Source organism: Antechinus flavipes, chromosome 1 (assembly GCF_016432865.1).
Source record: "Antechinus flavipes isolate AdamAnt ecotype Samford, QLD, Australia chromosome 1, AdamAnt_v2, whole genome shotgun sequence".
Taxonomy (NCBI): domain Eukaryota; kingdom Metazoa; phylum Chordata; class Mammalia; order Dasyuromorphia; family Dasyuridae; genus Antechinus; species Antechinus flavipes.
The window spans coordinates 456,334,130-456,351,997 of NC_067398.1; the positions used below are offsets into that span (position 1 = coordinate 456,334,130).

A 17,868-nucleotide genomic window follows, 5' to 3' on the forward strand; every position below is an offset into this window, starting at 1 on the left:
TACCTTTAATGAAAAAGAACTGTAGGAGCATATATTTAGGGCTGCAAGGGACCTTAGAGGCCGTAAAATTCGACTCTACTACTTTACCCACCCACAAACATTTTATAGATGAGAAACCTGAAGCACAGAGCAGTTAAAATGACTTGCCCAGGATCACATAACTAGTAAATGAAGATAATAAAGCCTACATCTTTTAAGAGGTATCTAATATATTGTCTTTGACACTATGTATCAAACATAATATGAATGATTAATTGCTTTAGTTGGGTAATTAAAAGAAGTAAAGTATTAAATTATTAATGTATAATTAAAAATTAAAAAACAATTATTTTGCTTCAGCATAGATGTTGAAAGGAATGATAGAAATTTGTAGATACCACTTTGGAGGTCCAGGTCCTTCTTGATTCCAGGTCCAAGGCTCCAAAAATAAACAAGTAAAAGAAAAAAAGGGGGGAATTTTCCCATCTTTAATAAATCTAGGAGCCACATCATGGTATTTCATTAGATAGTTTGCCAAAACTCTGGCTGAAAGCTTTCTTTCACTTGATAATTACTCCATCTGCAAATTTAATAATGTTCAGTTCAGGAGAAAGCATTCTAAAGAAATCCTGGGAAATTTAAAATATAAGCATTCCATATTACTTGAGCCAATTCATATGCTAAAAATGAACAATAGTTGACCCAGGAAAGAACCATAGTATGAAATGATTGGAGCCTTCTCAACTTTAAACTAAAATCTGAGTTGAAATTAGGCTAAATCAAAATCTATTTCAGAGCTGGGGGGAAAAAAGAGAAATCACAAAACTCAAGAGACAATTCTTCATATTGTTGGGGTCCCCCCATTTATTGTTGTTCTCTGGAGAGAACTTGAACTTAACACCCTGCTTTGGGGTCCTGCTGTGCAGATGAATGAGCCTGGGTTCTTGAAGGCTATAGGAATAGAACATAAGAGCCTGCAAGCCTTACTGAAGCTGGAAAGACTTCCAAATATAGGACTGGTAACAGATGGACTATATATCTGAGGGTGACCACCATAATGATTTTCAGCCACAGCTACCCATGACGTTTTCTCCTAAAGCAAAAAGATTATCACATGCTTCCGATAGAATCATAGATTTTGATGCATTTGAAGATATTTGAATGTTTATTTAGGCAGCTAGGGGCACTTAGATGGGGTATAGAAGTAGGAATCAATATAAACCTGAATTCAAATCCTGTTTCAGACACTAAAAATCTATGTGATACTGGGCCTGTTAGAAACATGCTATAGGAACGAAATGATCAGGAGTGCATGAAGCAAGTCAATTTATTTAAGGTTCTTGCAAAAAGTAGGCAATCTTTCCAAAGCCAATCCCCTGAACAGATGTGCCCTTATAGACACAAGAACGTGTCTTTTATTTCCTATCCAAAAGGGCAAAGTTCCTCCCTCATTGCCTCATTGGCTGAGATTGATAAAGTGTGCAGGCTTTCCAGTTTACCCATTGTATGTTCCTTCTTGTTCTGCTCCTTTTCCCTCTTCCTATATCCCATGTTAAAAAATGGTGGAAAACTCCCCTGGAGAGGAGAAGTTAATATTAATTAACTTATGAAGCATAAGGACTCCATGCTTGCAATTATCTTTCACCCACTTCTTGTTCTGGTAGTTTTTATCAGTTCAGTGGCTTAATATCCTGTTTTGTACAACTAACTAGATCAGCTGATGTGGTCTTTCTCTAAGTCTCTGTCCTTATACGAAATATATATTCTACAGGTTGCTCATACAGCCTCAGTTTCCTTATTTGTGATTTGGGGATAATAGTGGTAGAGTTATTTTGGGCTCATCTGAGGTATAGTAACTTTAAAATGCACTAAGAATTTTGGAACACTTTGAACCTAAAACACATTGCCAAATTTAAAGTTACTCTATGGTATAAATGTTAGCTATTATCACCAAGTTGACTCAAGGGTGATGACATTTTTGTTTATAACCATTTTCCAAGACTTTCTGCTAAGAAGTAGAGGAGTTGGTTACAACCTTTGTTGGTGGAGAAAAATAGTATCTTTTGGGAATAGAGAAGGGAAGAGGAAAAGTGGTATGGGTTTGGGTCAAAGAAGGCACCTGAGGGCTACAGTAAGGTGTCCTTAACGTGAGTCTGAACATTTATCATCCCAGTAAAAGCTATCTATAGTAGCAGGAGTACCTGCCAAAAACTGTGATTCCCTCCAAAATGGCCAGCCAATTAGCTCAGTAAATGGGAGTCTCCCCTCCCCCAACATGCCCTCTCTCTTGACTGGCAGTTCTAATCCTGGCCTTGGGCAGCCAACTCTTGAAATAGCAGGCACTCCCCGCTTCCCCCACTCATCCCTGGGAGAGTAATAGGCCATAAATTTTCTTCACTGGCTTCAGGCCAACCTTCAATCACGTTGGTGTTATCTGTGATGTGAAGTTTGGCAGCAAATGATGTGGGTGATGGAGACACCAGATGATGGGAGGCACCCAGAGTTGGGGTTCAGTCATGTGAAGAATTCACAGTGGCCATTCTCTTTGGCAAAAGGCAAATTTATTTAGGGAAGAGCTTACAGATAACATGAAGGGACACAAATAGACACTGGGAATGGTAAATATGAAATAAAGTGGGAGAGCGTATGAAAGACAAGTTCCTCAGTGGAATTCGCAATTGCCCAGTAGAGAGGGAGAGATATGCCCTTAGCTGGGAGACTAAATCCTGAAAGAGTCTTAGCTAAAAGAATTAGCTGTAAGGAGGAGAAGTGGGGTTGGAAAGCATAATGGAGCTAGGAGAGAGACCATGTGGCACAGGGGAAGGGGAAAAGGAAAGTGTCTTGGCCAACTGACCCAAAGGAAGGCAGCTGCCATGGGATGGCCCTTAAGTAAATTTTCTGGGGAAATTTTAATCTCAGGAACATGACTGGGATTTCTGTCAGGGCATGGCAAAGGAAGACTGTTTGAGACCTCTAGAGAGGGTAGGTCGCAGGAGTTTGACATAATTTTGACTTCAGCTTGGACCACCTCCCCAAAGGGTGGGACCATGGAAGAAAACTGATTTCTATCAGTGCCTTCTCCCTGCTTGCTTCAGGGATCAGTTCTTAAGTTTTTCTCTGTTTAAAACATCTTTCAAGACCTCATCAAAATGAGTCCAAAAAGCAGCAAAAGAATAGGTTTAAGGGTCTAAACCCAAAAGATTCTTATATTGACTCTTTTGCTTGGTTTTAAGGGCCAAAAGGACTCTGCCATGTCCTCTTTTTACCCCAAATTTCTATCCAACCTTACTTCTTACTGCTTCCAGTTCATTTGCTCTGGTTACCATTTGAGATGTTGTTGAGTTTCAATTGTGCCCCATTCTGGTCTTTTTAGGCAAAGAAGGAATATTTTCCCATTTCCTTCTTTAGCCCAGATGAGAAATTGAGGCGAAAAGATTACATGTCAAAAAATAATAATTAATTTTTTTAAAAAAAGGTTACACGTCATGCTCAGGATCACACAGCTAGTAAGTGGCTAAAGCCAGATTTGAACTCATCAAGATGAGTTTCCCTGACTCCACATCCAGCTCTCTATTCACTGTGCCATCTAGCTAGTAAAGGATTCGTTTTATTTATCAATAAGCAAGTGCAAGAAAGTAATTGCCCAGCTAGTTGAGTTGGGCCTTTGAAAGGGTTGTAGAATCATAGACTGGAAGCTGGAAGGGACCTGGGAGATCACTGAGTCCAGCCTCTTTCATTTTCCATGAAGAAACTAAGGTATCTAAAGTGTATTCAAAGCCATGGTTTCAACTCCACACAAGATGCTCCTCCCAGGATAGGCTCATCATTACTAATCTCACTACCTGTCTGCTCACTTAAGCCTTGATTGGTATCACTTCTCTCTGCTTACTCTCTGTGAGGAGTATGAGAAGTAGGGTTTCCACAGATATTGTTAGAACAGGATAAAGGGGAGGAGGTGGAGGTGAAATAGCTTGTTAAGATATCTCCAATCACCTGTGAGTTAAGGAACTAGTTAGACAACTAAATTCCTAACAAAGGGAGTTTAGGGTTAATCCCATCCAAATCAGCTATGATCAGTGTAAACATAAAACTTTTTGAGGGAAGTGTAAACCAACCTAATTTCTATTAGGATGGTGAATCCAACCAATTCTAACTTTGATTATAATCTAAACTAACTGCTATTCGGGATAGTAAATTCAACCAATTATATAACCAATCCTGACTGAAAAGCTGACCAGTCTAAACCTTGAAGGGAGGGGTAAAGAACCAAGTTACCAGAATAAAATTTTGTCTCATTTATGAATACATCTGCTTCTCATGAGAATCGCTGAATAACATATTCTCTCACTCTAAAGAGCACTGTTTGTAACTCTGGTCCTGGATTAGTTTACAACTGGGCAAGCAGTAGGTAGCAACAGCTCTTCCTAGGCTTATTCCCCTATCCTGCTGAGTTCCATGGAGTCCTTTGATAACCTCTCCCCTTTGTTTTTGGCACTGAGGGTGGACTATTAAACTCCTCTCAATGACTTTTTTTTTTTTTTTATGGGGGGCAGACTTTTATTGTAGTTTGTATCTGCTGCCATCCAGCCTGGTTTCAAATTTAAGGAACAAAATGCCTCCAAGCCAGATACTCCGTGGTGTCTCATTTCCCTATCATTTCCCATCTCCTTTCAGATGTTGTCTTTCCCACCTTAGAAACTCCCCATTTAGATTGCAACTTCTTTGAAGTCTGGGACTCTCTTTCCATTATGTTCCAGGCCCTATATTAAGTCCTCTTTCTGTATCTAAAACTTAGTACTGAATCTGGGATATAGTAGGTGCTTTATAAATGTTAAATGGATTGGATTGACTCCAAGTCTAGCACTCTCAGGTATATGTGCTTCTCTGTAATAAAAAATAAGTAAAATAGAAATAAATAATAAATAACGAAATGTGATTCCATTAGTCCGAGTCAATGCTTCTCAAAATTTTGGTCCCATTGTTGAGAGGAAAGACACCTCAACAAAATTAGGTCCCCCAATCAGTGTATTGGGTTTGGTGAAAGAATTCACAGAGTTTGTCTCCAAGGTAAGGAACAAAGACTTTTTTTATTTTTTTTTAAATTTTATTTTATTTAATAATAACTTTGTATTGACAGAATCCATGCCAGGATAATTTTTATACAACATTATCCCTTGCAATCGCTTATGTTTCGTTTTTTCCCCTCCCTCCCTCCACCCCCCCCCCAAGATGGCAAGCAGTCCTATATATGTTAAATATGTTGCAGTATATCCTAGATACAATACATATTTGCAGAACCGAACAGTTCTCCCGCTGCACAGGGAGAATTGGATTCAGAAGGTAAAAATAACTCGGGAAGAAAATCAAAAATGCAAATAGTTCACATTCATTTCCCAGTATTCCTTCTTTGGGTGTAGCTGTTTCTGTCCATCATTTATCCATTGAAACTCAGTTAAGTCTCTTTGTCATAGAAATCCACTTCCATCAGAATACATCCTCATACAATATTGTTGTCGAAGTGTATAATGATCTCCTGGTTCTGCTCATCTCACTCAGCATCAGTCCATGTAGGTCTCTCCAAGCCTCTCTGTATTCATCCTGCTGGTCATTCCTTACAGAGCAATAATATTCCATAACATTCATAGACCACAATTTACCCAGCCATTCTCCAATTAATGGGCATCCATTCATTTTCCAGTTTCTAGCCACTACAAACAGGGCTGCTACAAACATTTTGGCACATACCGGTAAGGGACAAAGACTTAATTAAGTTGTTTGGGCTAAAAGTTCCAAAGGCGTTTTTAGCAAAGAGACAGAATTAGGGAGATAATTGAATCCAGCTAATGTTCCAAGGGAATCTAGCAAAGAGTCAGAATCCAGAAGATAACTTTATGGGAAATAGAAACAAATATTAGGTTGACATGATATAAACTGAGATCTTGGGTGGGTGGGTGGGGGGTCCTGGGTTAGAAATCTCAACCTCCTCTGGGAAAGGGCCCCACTCACTGTCCAGTTCTTAGGGGAAACTCCCAGATAAGTAATCTCATTCAATTGGAAATCTCAACCTGGGACATGGTCAATATCCTCTATTGAGTTGAAAATTAATCCCTCAAATTCATCTAAAAATTGGCCCCTTGACTGAGGACAAAGAAGCCCAATATATCCCTTCCCCTCCCTCTGCTCCCTTCCCCCCATCCCCCCACCGCTCCATGTGCCCAGACCTTTTGTAAAAATCCTAACAGGATTTTGCTCGCAGAGAAAAATATTTATCAGTGTAATAAACCCATTTTTTGCCACATACCTCGACCTTGTATTCATTGGGGTTTGTGAATTCTTTCACAAAGCCTCTGGACCAGCCAGGGGACCCCATTGTTGTCAGGGGATCTCTCAACCTTCCTTTCTCACGCCTCAACATTGAGTGGCCCAGTACAGGGAAACCTGAAATTCTGGCCGAGGTAAGCCTTCTCTTGCTGTTGTCTGTTCTATAGCTGGGACACCCAAATACCCAGGAAGATTTGGGCAATCAGGTGTTCCATGCTCCAGCAAAATTTCTGGCTGGGAACACCTGGACTCTCGGAATTCCTGAGTTTCTGACAAGAGTCTCCTTAATCAGGGAACTTCTGTCACCTCTCTCTCCCCTCTAGGGACACCTAGGAGGACTGGGCACTATAGAATCTGGGAAATCTAAGACTTGTGGCAAAATGGGACAATCTACCTCTGTCTCTATTCCTAAGGATTCTCCCTTAGGCTGTTTCTTAAACACAAATTCAGCTTAAAAGATTTTAAAACTAAAAAGCTTAAATTAAAATAGCATTGCAGGATGCTGCTTAAATTTGTTGGAGGAAAATCGAAATTAGATACTAATCTTTTAAATAACTTCCTCCTTTTCACTCCTCTAGGGACACAGGATCCCTTTCAAAACCACCTCCTTACCAAAGACAGGACCTTATGTCTGACCATATTTTTTTAACTGTGTCCCCCTCATCTGAACCAGATCCTGAGACTTCCCAGCCCCCATTCCTCAATTCTTCTGATACAAGGAGTGGGATCCCTTTTACTCCTCCTCAGGAGGCTGATTCTAACCTCTGCCCCCTGAGAGAAGCAGCAGACTCTCAGAGAGAGATACTCAGAGCAAACCTGGGGTCCTCAGACCCCACCCAGTTTATTGAGGGGTCTAAGGCTAATAATGTCCTCCTTGATTTTTCCTGGGGAGATGTTAATATTAAACAATCTGCCTCAGAAATACGGAGGAAGCTGCAGAAGCCAGTTTTAGGCCCTCAAACTTCTCCCACTCAGCTGTTAGAAACAGCTGTTGGAGTCTTTAATAATAGGGAACAAACTGCAGCAGAGGAAAAAGTCCGCAGAATTAAAGTGAGAAATGGAAAACAGTCCCATATTTTGGCTAGTGACACTTCTGGGAAACTTAAGGGTTCATGCTTCAGGTCTTATGCACAGGGCCATCGGGCCTGAAACTATCCACTGAGGAAACTTCCCATTGCCCTGAGTGCAACCAGGAAGGGTACTGGAGGAAAGACTGCCTACAGGGGACAAGCTGCCCCCTCCTCCCACCCCCACAATGCCCTGCCCTCCGCTGCACTCCACAATGACAGCCTAACACCTGGATGTGGCTGGTAAGACCAGTGAATCCCTTTTTGCTATGGGGATTTCTCCTTCCCTCTTGCTCTGGCACTCTGGTCTCTCTTGCCCTTCCCCCATAGAATGCGGATTGAAGGGAAACTTAAGAATTGTTTGGAGACTTTCCCTCTGCCTTGCCACTTTGGTGACCTATTATTTAAACTTGTTTCTTATTTTTCCCTCCTATCCTGCTCCCTTATTGGGGTGTGATTTAATGGTGAAACTGGGGACCCAATTTTCTCTTCTTAGACCTCTGGATGGTCTTTTTGCGCTGCTCTCAAAGCCCTCCCATATTCCCTCTGAAATCTGGGAGTATTCCCTATGAACGGGAGGATGGGCCCCTCCCAGAGGGGGTTGAGATTTCTAACCCAGGACCACCCTTCCCCACCCCAAGATCTCAGTTTTTATTGACATGCTAATATTACAGTTTATTTTTTTTTCCTTTTTTTTTAAATAACTTTTTATTGATAGAACCCATGCCAGGGTAATTTTTTACAGCATTGTTCCTTGCATTCACTTCTGTCCAATTTTTCCCCTCCCTCTCTCCACCCCTTCCCCCAGATGGCAAGCAGTCCTTTACATGTTGAATGAGTTACAGTATAATATTATAGTTTAAAAGTACAATTGATGAATGGTAGGGGTGCGGTAGTTCTCATCATTGAGTTCTACAATTTACTGACTAACAGAATTAGTAATAAATTACTGCTACTGGCCAACATTGTTTGTGGCACTCCCAAGGCTGGCTAGCCTTTGAGTTTCTCAGACCTTGCCATTTTCTCACACCTCTTCATCAGGACTCCCTTTACACTCAAAAATTACTGACAACCCTCCATAGAGTTTTTGTTTATGTTGAAATGTTATGCCACAGTTCTCTTTAACTTTCCTGACTCAGTTTCCCTGTACAAGTTTCCCTTGTCTCAGTTTCTTTAACTGTTTTATTTCAATCCCCTAAGTAAACTCCCCCTCTGGGCCATTAAAACTGAGGACCATTTGCTCTAAGGTTATAAATTGTTAGCAAGATAAACAAGAGAGTCCTCAAGAATTTACAATATCTCTCTAAAATATTCCAAGATACTTGACTGATATCTTTATTTCTGTGTATTCAGACATCCTGTCTCTGGGTTTTTAGGATTTATGGCCTCCCCAATCCTGACAGAAGTCCCCCTTTCCCCCTCCCCCGTTTCTTACCCCTTCCTTTGTTTAGAGAAAAGGTATTTAAGAAGTTGGGGTTCCTTCATTCATTGTTGGATGCTGTCCATGGATTCTTTGGGATGACAGTCTCCTCCAGCCCTGGGACCAGCATGGATTCCTTGGTCCCAGTATATCTTTATCTCTGTCTGACTGGATAATCTGAGACGAGAGTCCTGTCCAGGCAATTATACTCTCCCATTAATAAAATATTAAAAACTCTAATCTCTCTCCTGGCTCAGTTTCTCCGGCATTACAGGTTATAATCTATGGGTAGTTTTCATATTAGAAATTAAAATATCTTAGTATCGTTGTGAAAAGTTTTGACCTCACAGACTTCCCCAAAGAGTCTCAGGAATTCCCAGATCACACTTTGAGAACTGATGGTATAAATAATTCCAGCATGATGCAGGTTGGAGCTTGTGCTCTAATATGCAGAAAAGCTAGATTTCTGCCCAGATTCATGTGTCTAGCATGAGTTTGAGGTGGTGTTGAGGTTGGGAAGGAACCCCAAAAAGTTGGGGTCACAGACAGGTGTATGTATTGATAGTTTTTTTTTCTTAAAACCAACTCTTAACTTTGTCTATTAGTTCATGAAGTGTCTCAAAAGAATTTGCAGGCTTGAACATATTTCCAAGTTAAGAGGCAAAGTTTATGGTAATTGTTAACTCCATTTGAAGCAGTCTAAATTCCAAGAGAATTTCACAAAGAAACAGAAGCAAAGAGACACATTTATCTAGTTCTTCATGTTATAGACATGCTAATTTTATGGCCTAGGGTGAGAACCAAGGAGTGGTTTCAATAATTTTGTTATCATTGACCAATAGACAGTAATGTTTGTAGACCTATTCTAAGGTCAAAAGTCTTGAAATCATTGGTAGATTGTTAGAACAATAATCTCAGGATCATTATTATATCTTCCCTAAAGTCTAAGGGAAGAAACATTATTATATTCCTAGGCCAGAGGACTTTTATAAGCATTGACAGAACAATAGCATTCTTAGATCAGAGGGCCTCAGGATCATAGATTCCAAAGCCAGAAAATTTAGAATCACTGACTTATTGTTGGAACAGAAACCCCCTAAAGTCAGGGAACCTTAGAATTATTGCTGTGTCCCCTAGAAGATATATTTTATCAGTGGGACTTGAATTCATAACTTATTGACTTTAAAGCCATTTCTTTCTCCATCACAACAACTTCACCAAGTCCCACTAAATACCAGCTTCTATGTTCCTTTTCAGTTTCTTTTATGTGTTATCTTCCTTCATTGGATCTCAAGCTCCTTGAAGGCAGGAGCTATTTTTTGCCTTTCTTTGCCTTTCTATTAACTTGTAGCAGTGTTGCCACATAACAGGTGTTTAGTAAATGTTTATTGGTTGCTTGATCAATCACTGATACTATGAGTCATATAGTCTATATAATTCCTTAGAGAAGATGATATCATTACTAGAAAAATCATTGTCATAATTTTAAACTACCTATGACTTTGGGTCCTTTCTATGCCATTTTGTGAAGTTGAATAAAGTCTATTCCTTAAATAATAATACTGTATGCCAAATCATTGTTTGGGTCCTGATTGACTCAGATGGAATGTAAGCAACAATCAGACCAGAAACTCTGAGGGCCTTCCCCTCCCAGATTTATTATTTATTCATTTGGATTTTTTTTAAGAAGAGAAAGAAGAGTATGGCCTAAGTCAAACTAAGACCTATTGAAGACCATTGCTTAAAAAGGCAGAGGTCTCCCATTGCATCCAAGGTCTTCTTTAGTCATCCTGATCTTTGTCTGGCCATTGGATATAGATGACTCCAGAGGAGAAAGAGGGCTGACTCCCAAGGTGACCTTGCCCAAACCTCTCACTTAAATACAATTCATTTGCATGTCATGGCATCATCTCCCAGATGTCATGGTCCTCTTCTAGAACAAAGGACAAAAAACAACTATGTTCTAGGTACTGTGCTAAGGGCTTAGCAATTTTTATCTCACTCCATCCTTACAACAACCCTGTGTGGGATGCAAAGATCCTAACTCAAAATTCACTACTCAAAGGCCTCTCCAGATACAAACAGAAAAGTTTCTTTATTTTGATTCTCGAGACAGGGCAGTCTCCTCACCAGAAAGTCTGGAGCAGGAAATCCAATTTTACAGTAGTAAGGAATATAGTTATATAGTCAAGGTTTACAGAAACTATTCACCCACCCATCTCCTGTTAAAATCATTGGCAAACTCAATCTTTATTTCTTGTCTTTGGAATACAGGTTGCCTTTTTTGGTACCAGGGTCTTGGTTAAGCAATAAATGTTTCAAAATGTTATTAAGAAAAAGAGATCTGTTTTGCTTCAAAGTTAATAATCAATTGAGCAAGAGGGGTTAAAGGTTTTTATATTACTGAGCTAATAACTAAGGAGATTTGGTTATTTTACTTTAGGCTTTTCTCAATCAACAGAGATAACCATTTTGGAGACTTCTCAGATATGTCTGGGCCATTAAACAGTTGGTCAGGTTTTTCCCTTCTTTAAGCAGTTGAACAAGGGTCAAAAGGGATTACCTCAGTTATTTTCATCTTTGCTCTTCTCCCAAGGCCTTAATAATTAAACAAATCCTTAATGCTGAGTTTATGCTACCCAAGGTCATTATTCTGAGAAGTTCTCAGTTTCCCTATTTCACTCAACCCAAGTAAGTGCTATTACTAATGTTGGGGTTCAAGTGGACCCCCAAAAGTTGGGGTTCCAAATCGCTGTCTCGAGGTATTTCAAAAGAATTTGCAGGCTTGAACCCATCTCCAAGTCAAGGGGCAAAGTTTATTGAAATTCTAACACCAATTGAAGCAGACTAAAATTCTTTGCTAAATCTCTTAGCAAAGAATCGGGAGCAAGAACACAAATTTATAGGAAAAGACAGATCTGGTTCTTCTTGTCACTAATATGCTAATTTTATGGCCCAGAGGTAGAACTGAGGAGTACTCTGGTCTGCTGCTTAGAAACCCCGTTATCACTGACCAACAGATTGTTATCTGGCAGTTAGCAAAGTTTCTAGGCCTATACTATTAGTATTCTTAAAGCCAGGAAACTTTAGGATCATTATCAAACAGATTGTTAGAGCAATAACACTCCCAAGGTCTGGGGGGTTCAGGGTTACTGCTGTAGTTTCTCATCAATGTCACTGATATGCTCATTTTATGGCTTAGGGATGGAGTTGAGGGGTGGTGTGCTTCTCACTGTGCATAGATGCAGTACCCATAGTTCTCTGGGCAGAGCTCATGAGGAACCTCCAAGAAATGTATTTTAGGCCTGAAATGTCACTAGATCAAGTGGGAAGCACCCAATTTTATTCTGCACCTATGTCAACTTTAAGTACCTCATTATTGTTTTTCATTAGTCTCAGAAACTCTGTTATCACTGACCAACTGGTTGTTTTCTAAAGCACACTGGTCATATAGAGTTTCCTGGGGCAGGATAACCTAGGGGAAGAAATACAGTCACTCCCAGGGCTAAGTGGCCTTAGGGTTATTGCTATATCCTTCCTGAAGATTGTACCACATCACTAGTCCTATTTTATAGATGAGATAATTGAAACAAAGCAAGATTAAGTGGATTGGCCCAAAATTACACTGCTAATAAGTGCCTATGGCCAAATTTTAGCTCCTCTTCCTGAATCCAGACCCAATTTTAACCACTTTTACAATTATATAGCAGTGACAATGTGATGCTAAATAAATATAGGAAGAGTTGTTGTTGGGATCAAATGAGATCTTAATTGTAAAACACTTAAATGTAGTCCCAGGCTCATTGGGAAAAAACATTAGCATAGTAATGAGGCACCAAATGCTGGGCTTTGGTAATGTGAAGAATTTACAATGGCCCTTCTCTTTGGCAAAAGGTACGTTTATTTAGGAGAAGAGATTACAGACAAAATGAAGAGATACATTAGACACCAGGAGTGATAATATGAAATAAAATTGGGAGAGCATATTGATGGGAAACAGCTTCTTGGGGAAATGTGGCAGTGGCTAGCGGATCTCGACAGTGCTGCAGTTCTACAGATAACCCTGGCTGCCAAATACCAATTTGTTGGAGTGTGATAACAGGGTTTCTGAGACAAATGGGGAGGTACACATCAGACTACTCCTCAGTTCTACCGCTGGGCCATAAAATTAGCATATCAGTGATATGAAGAACCAGTTCTCTCTATTCTTTTCCTCTAAATTTATCTTCTTGCTCCTGGTTCTTTGCTACATCCTTTTAGAATTTAGCCTGCTTCTATTGGCAAATACAATTACAATAAACTTTGCCCTGCACTTGGAATTGGGTTCAAGTTTGCAAAATTTTTTGATGTATCTCGAAACACTGGCCTGTGACCCCAATCTTTTGGGGTCTCTTTCTGAACTTCAACATTATAGTTAGCAAGGAAAGGGGTTTTAAAATTAATGATGGAAAAGACTTTCCCAGACAAGCCTCTTCCAAATTAAGCAGTGTAATTCAATTGGAGATCTTGGTCAAATCAATCTCCATTGATCTTTTGGGGGTGCCGATCCTCTTCAGGAAATTCCAGAAGCCTTCAAAATGACTTCATTCAATTGGAAATCTTGGTCTGATAATCAGCTCAAACTGCCCCCAGCTCCCCCAGCCCCCCACTGCCAAGATTTGCTAATAAAATAGGTTTCTGTTTACACACTCTTTGCAAATCTCTTCATTAAGAATTTACCCATTAAAAGAATTCCCTCTTAAAGAACAATAAGACTTCCTTTTGCCACAGATTTCGAGGTTTGTGGAATTCTTTCCCATTTTGGACCTGCAGCTCAGAGCAGAGGGGATCTCTCCCCCTTATTCCCACACCTCATCATGACTGCATTTGAACTCAGATCTTTCTGATTTCAGGCCCAGGGCTCGTTTGACCTGTGTTTTTTTGTCCTTTGTTCTTGAAGAGACCACGACTTTAAGGAGATAATGACAAAACTTGCCAGTGAATTGGATGTATGGGAGGGAGGGTTGTGCAAAGTTATCTGCCTCACTTTCTCCTCCTGAGTTGTTTGGGTCAGAGATATAGATCAGGATGACTAGAGATGACTCTGAAGGGAGACCTTGGCTTTTTTAAGCTAAGATCTTTCTCAGGTCTCTGTTTAAATGAGGCAATGCCCATTCCATGATTAATCACTTAATTAATAAAATTCTTTTACTTTATCATCAAAGCAGGGTCAATGTATGTCCATCCATACTAAAGTCCATTTCCTTCAGCTCCTTGTTTCCTGAAATCCTATTGTTAAAGCGTTTGTTTTCCTAGCAGATCATTCCATTCAAAAACAATGTCTTACTTTACATAGCCTCCTCTCTGAAGTTTTACTAAAGCAGTTTTACTAAAAATTTTAGTTTGTGACTACTTTACCTATCCCCTCCTTTATCTATTTGTCCTGACCAGAAAATTCCTTCTCCTCACCCTATAGAGTTCTCCTTCTGCCCTTCTAGCAAATCATCACAAATTCATTTGGGATTTACCTCTGGTTGTGGGTAAATTGCTTGTATTTCAACAACCCAATTTACATATTATATAACTAATTCACTTTCACTGGCCTCTCTTATTCATAATAATAATAATAAAATAATAAACACTTTCTTTAAATGAAGGAATTTCATAATAACTGGGAAAGGTTAAATGAAATTTTCCAAGATCACACAGATAATAAATAGCCAAACTGAGATTCTAAAATCAATTCCACAAACAGGAAGTAGCATATTAGGTAGGAGGCTAAGCCCTGGGGATATTGCAATAAAAAAGAGACAATCCCTTCCCTCAGGGAGTTTACAGTCTAGTAGGGGAGATAATAAACAAACAAGCCCTTACTAAAGGAGCTACTTATAATATAAATAGGAAGTATTTAAAATGAGGATTCTGAGGGATTGGGGAAAGCTTACAGGAACAGGTTTAAAGGAAGCCGGGAAGTCCCTAGTCTGGATCAGAGCTTTCTAGGTATGGAGAGATAAGCAGAGAAAATGACCAGAGCCTAGGAATGGTGTCTTGTTCTTGACCAACCCCAGGGCCAATATCCACTGGATTGCAGAGTTGGAGTGTGTGTAAGAAGACTTGAAAGGTAGGAGGGGACCATAGGTTATGGGCTTTGAACACTGCAACATTTTATATTGGCTCCTGGACGCAACAGGAAACCACTGGAGTTTATTGGGACAGGTAGGGTAAGTGCATATTCTGACTTTGCATTTTAGGAAAATCTCTTTAGTGGCTGAACTGAGGGTATTGGAATGGGATCAGACTGGAGGCCACAGATTTTCAGTGGGTCTTGTTGCCATCCAGGTATGAGGTGATAAAGGCCTTTCCCAGAGCGGTGGCTGTGTCACGGGGGAGAAGGGGATGCTGCAGCATTGAAATGCCTCCCTAAGCCGAAGACTGGATGGGATAGTGATGGAAGGGCGCCGAGAGATAAAGAGTAAAGGTTGACTCCTAGGTTTTGAGTTCAAGGCTTTAAAGAGAAAGATCATTTTTGGACAAATTGTATTTCAGTCGCCTGCTAGACATCCCGATTTGAGATGTCTGAAAGATATTTGGAGAGGCAAGATTGGAGGTCAGCAGGAAAAATAGATTTAAGAATCATTCACATAGAGATGACATATGAATCTATGGGAGCTGATGAGATCACCAATCATGGGGTGGGGAGGAGGGAGCGAGAAGAGAGGCGAAAGGACCCAGAACAGAACTCGAAGTGACGCCTCTTTTGGCTTCATATACAATCAATCTTTCCCACCATACTTTTGTTACTTAGGTCTCCTTCTGGGAGTTACATGTTTTCTCCCTGATTGGTCTGTCTTCTTTCTGGATTTTTCTCCTTTCTTCCTTATTTTCTTTCTCTTAACTGACCCCGATATAGAACTGAAGTATATATTTTAGTTCTTTAAATTTTCATACAGTTTTGGGTCTACGGTTGGAAAGAAACTCAGATATTGTTTCATCCCACTCCTTCACTGATGAGGAGTCAGGCTCAAGCGGCCAAGTAATGAGAAGAGGCAGAATATTTCTGTTAGAGAAAATAAAATGTAAAACTATATTCAGTTATTTTTTACTTCAATAGCCCTTGAGTCACAGATTTGTTTTTAAAGTTCCCCATCCATCTCTTCCTCTTATTAATTTAATTCACTCAATAAATATTTATTAGGGCCAGATATTGTGCTGAGTGGAAAGTTACTTAGTTGCTAGAACATCACTTGGCTTTGGGATGGTAGGACTCCAACGCGGGGCCACCTGAGCCTCCAAGACCAGCCACCGGTCATCCAAAAAAAAAAAAAAAAAAAAAGGAGCCTGAGCTACGGAGAAGGGAGGGAAAGGGGGAAGTGTATTTGTACCTGGAAATTTTTCCTATCACTGGCCACCAGTTGCCATTAGATGCTACCTTCCTCCCGCTCCGTTAATTATTTCCTATTTATTCTGTGCTTGACTTGTTTTGTATGTTTATTTGTACGCCTCCTCCCCCAATATATTGAGGGCAGGGTACTGTCTTTTGCCTTTTTGTATCTTCAATGCTTAGCACAGTGCCTAGCACAGAGTAAGTACTTAATAAATGTTAATTAAATTTATAAGTCCCTTGAATTTATCTTGCAACAAAAAAGTAGGGACAATGTAGATTGCAAAGTTTTTGAAACACAAAATAAAGCGGTATTGTCTGTACCGCTGAAAGATTGGGGAGGTTTATTAAAAGTCAGCGAAAAGAGCTGGAGCTGGAGAATGCGGGCATCGATCCCGCTACCTCTCGCATGCTAAGCGAGCGCTCTACCATTTGAGCTAATTCCCCTACTGGAGGAGTGCTTTTTAGCACTTCCCCTAGGGAGCATGAACAACTGCTCGAATTGGCAGACTTCCACCGCTAAACTACACCTCCTTTTTCTTTTCCCTATGCAACTGGGTCTCATCAAACTTTTAAAAAACTTAAAAAAAAAAAAAAAAAAAAAAGGAAAGCAAAAAAAATCTGAGCCTTTCCTTCGAGCCGGAATCGAACCAGCGACCTAAGGATCGCTAAGGAGCGCTCGCCTCTACAGTCCTCCGCTCTACCAGCTGAGCTATCGAAGGAAGCTGCAGGGATGGGCCCAGGACGGCTCTATAAAGCAGCTTCTCGCTTTCTCCCGTTAGTCTAGCTGTACCCCCTTATGTTCCGGGAGAGAAAAAGCGGTTCCTATTTCTCTCTCCTCCCTTCACTTCTTGGAGCTCTTTTCCTCTTCCACCTCCCTGAAGATAAGAAAGATCCCGGGGTAGCTTTTCACAAACTTCCCTTAGGCTAGGTCGAGTTGATCGCCGACTAAAATTTGGGAAGGTGGGAGCGGAGGCTGTTAAGGGAAGGGTCTTTTAATTTGGAAAAGTCTCTTGTTCTGGAGGGTGTGGTTTTCCTACTCGGGAGTTTTAAGGAAATGGATTGGATTTTAAAAGGGCTGCTTGTGGGCCCCAATCTCCACATCGGGTTTAAGGGTTGTACTTTCTCTCCAGTCCCCGACACCTGTCTCTTCTCTTCTCTCCTCTCCTCTCCACGGTTTCCTGTCTTTCTGTCTCTTTTCTCACCGTGTCTGACTTTATGATCTACTTTTATCTTTTGACTCTTTAGCTCTTTTTTTTTTTGCTCTTTTTGTTTTCCGTTTGTCGTCTTCTTTTTATCCTTCTTTCTTCCCTTTCTCCCCTATATGTCCCTGCCTCTTTTGTCTTTCTTCTATCATTGCCATCTTCTGTTTCTTCTCTCTTCTTTCTATTCTTTTCGCTGTCTTTGTGCCGTTTGTCTACTTCTGCCTCTCATTTTTCACTCTCTCCATCTCATGTTTGTCCCTTTTTCTCCTTTTTATCTGTCCCTACCTCTTTTCTCCTATCATTGCCTTTTTCTCTCTGATCATTCTTTTTTCCCCTTCCCTTTCTTGTATCTTCTATTTCTTCTTTGTCTCTCCCCTCTCTTGGTCTCTCCCAATTTCTATTTCTGTCTCCTCTCTTTCTGCCTTTTCTCTTAATCTTTGCCTTTTGTTTCTTTATTCTGTTCCATGCCTCCTCCTATCTCTGTCTCTTTTCCGGGGTGGGGGTGGGGGTGGACGC

At 40.3% G+C, this 17,868-nt stretch overlaps 2 non-coding genes across 2 annotated transcripts; both read right to left on the minus strand.

Annotated features, from left to right (window-relative positions):
• Positions 1-16,521: 16,521 nt before the first annotated feature.
• On the minus strand, positions 16,522-16,594 carry TRNAA-AGC (transfer RNA alanine (anticodon AGC)). The gene has a single exon. It is a non-coding gene; the product is annotated as a tRNA-Ala (tRNA).
• Positions 16,595-16,777: 183 nt separating this feature from the next.
• TRNAY-GUA (transfer RNA tyrosine (anticodon GUA)) lies at positions 16,778-16,869 on the minus strand. Its single transcript is given in 2 exon segments — positions 16,778-16,813; positions 16,833-16,869. It is a non-coding gene; the product is annotated as a tRNA-Tyr (tRNA).
• Positions 16,870-17,868: the final 999 nt, after the last annotated feature.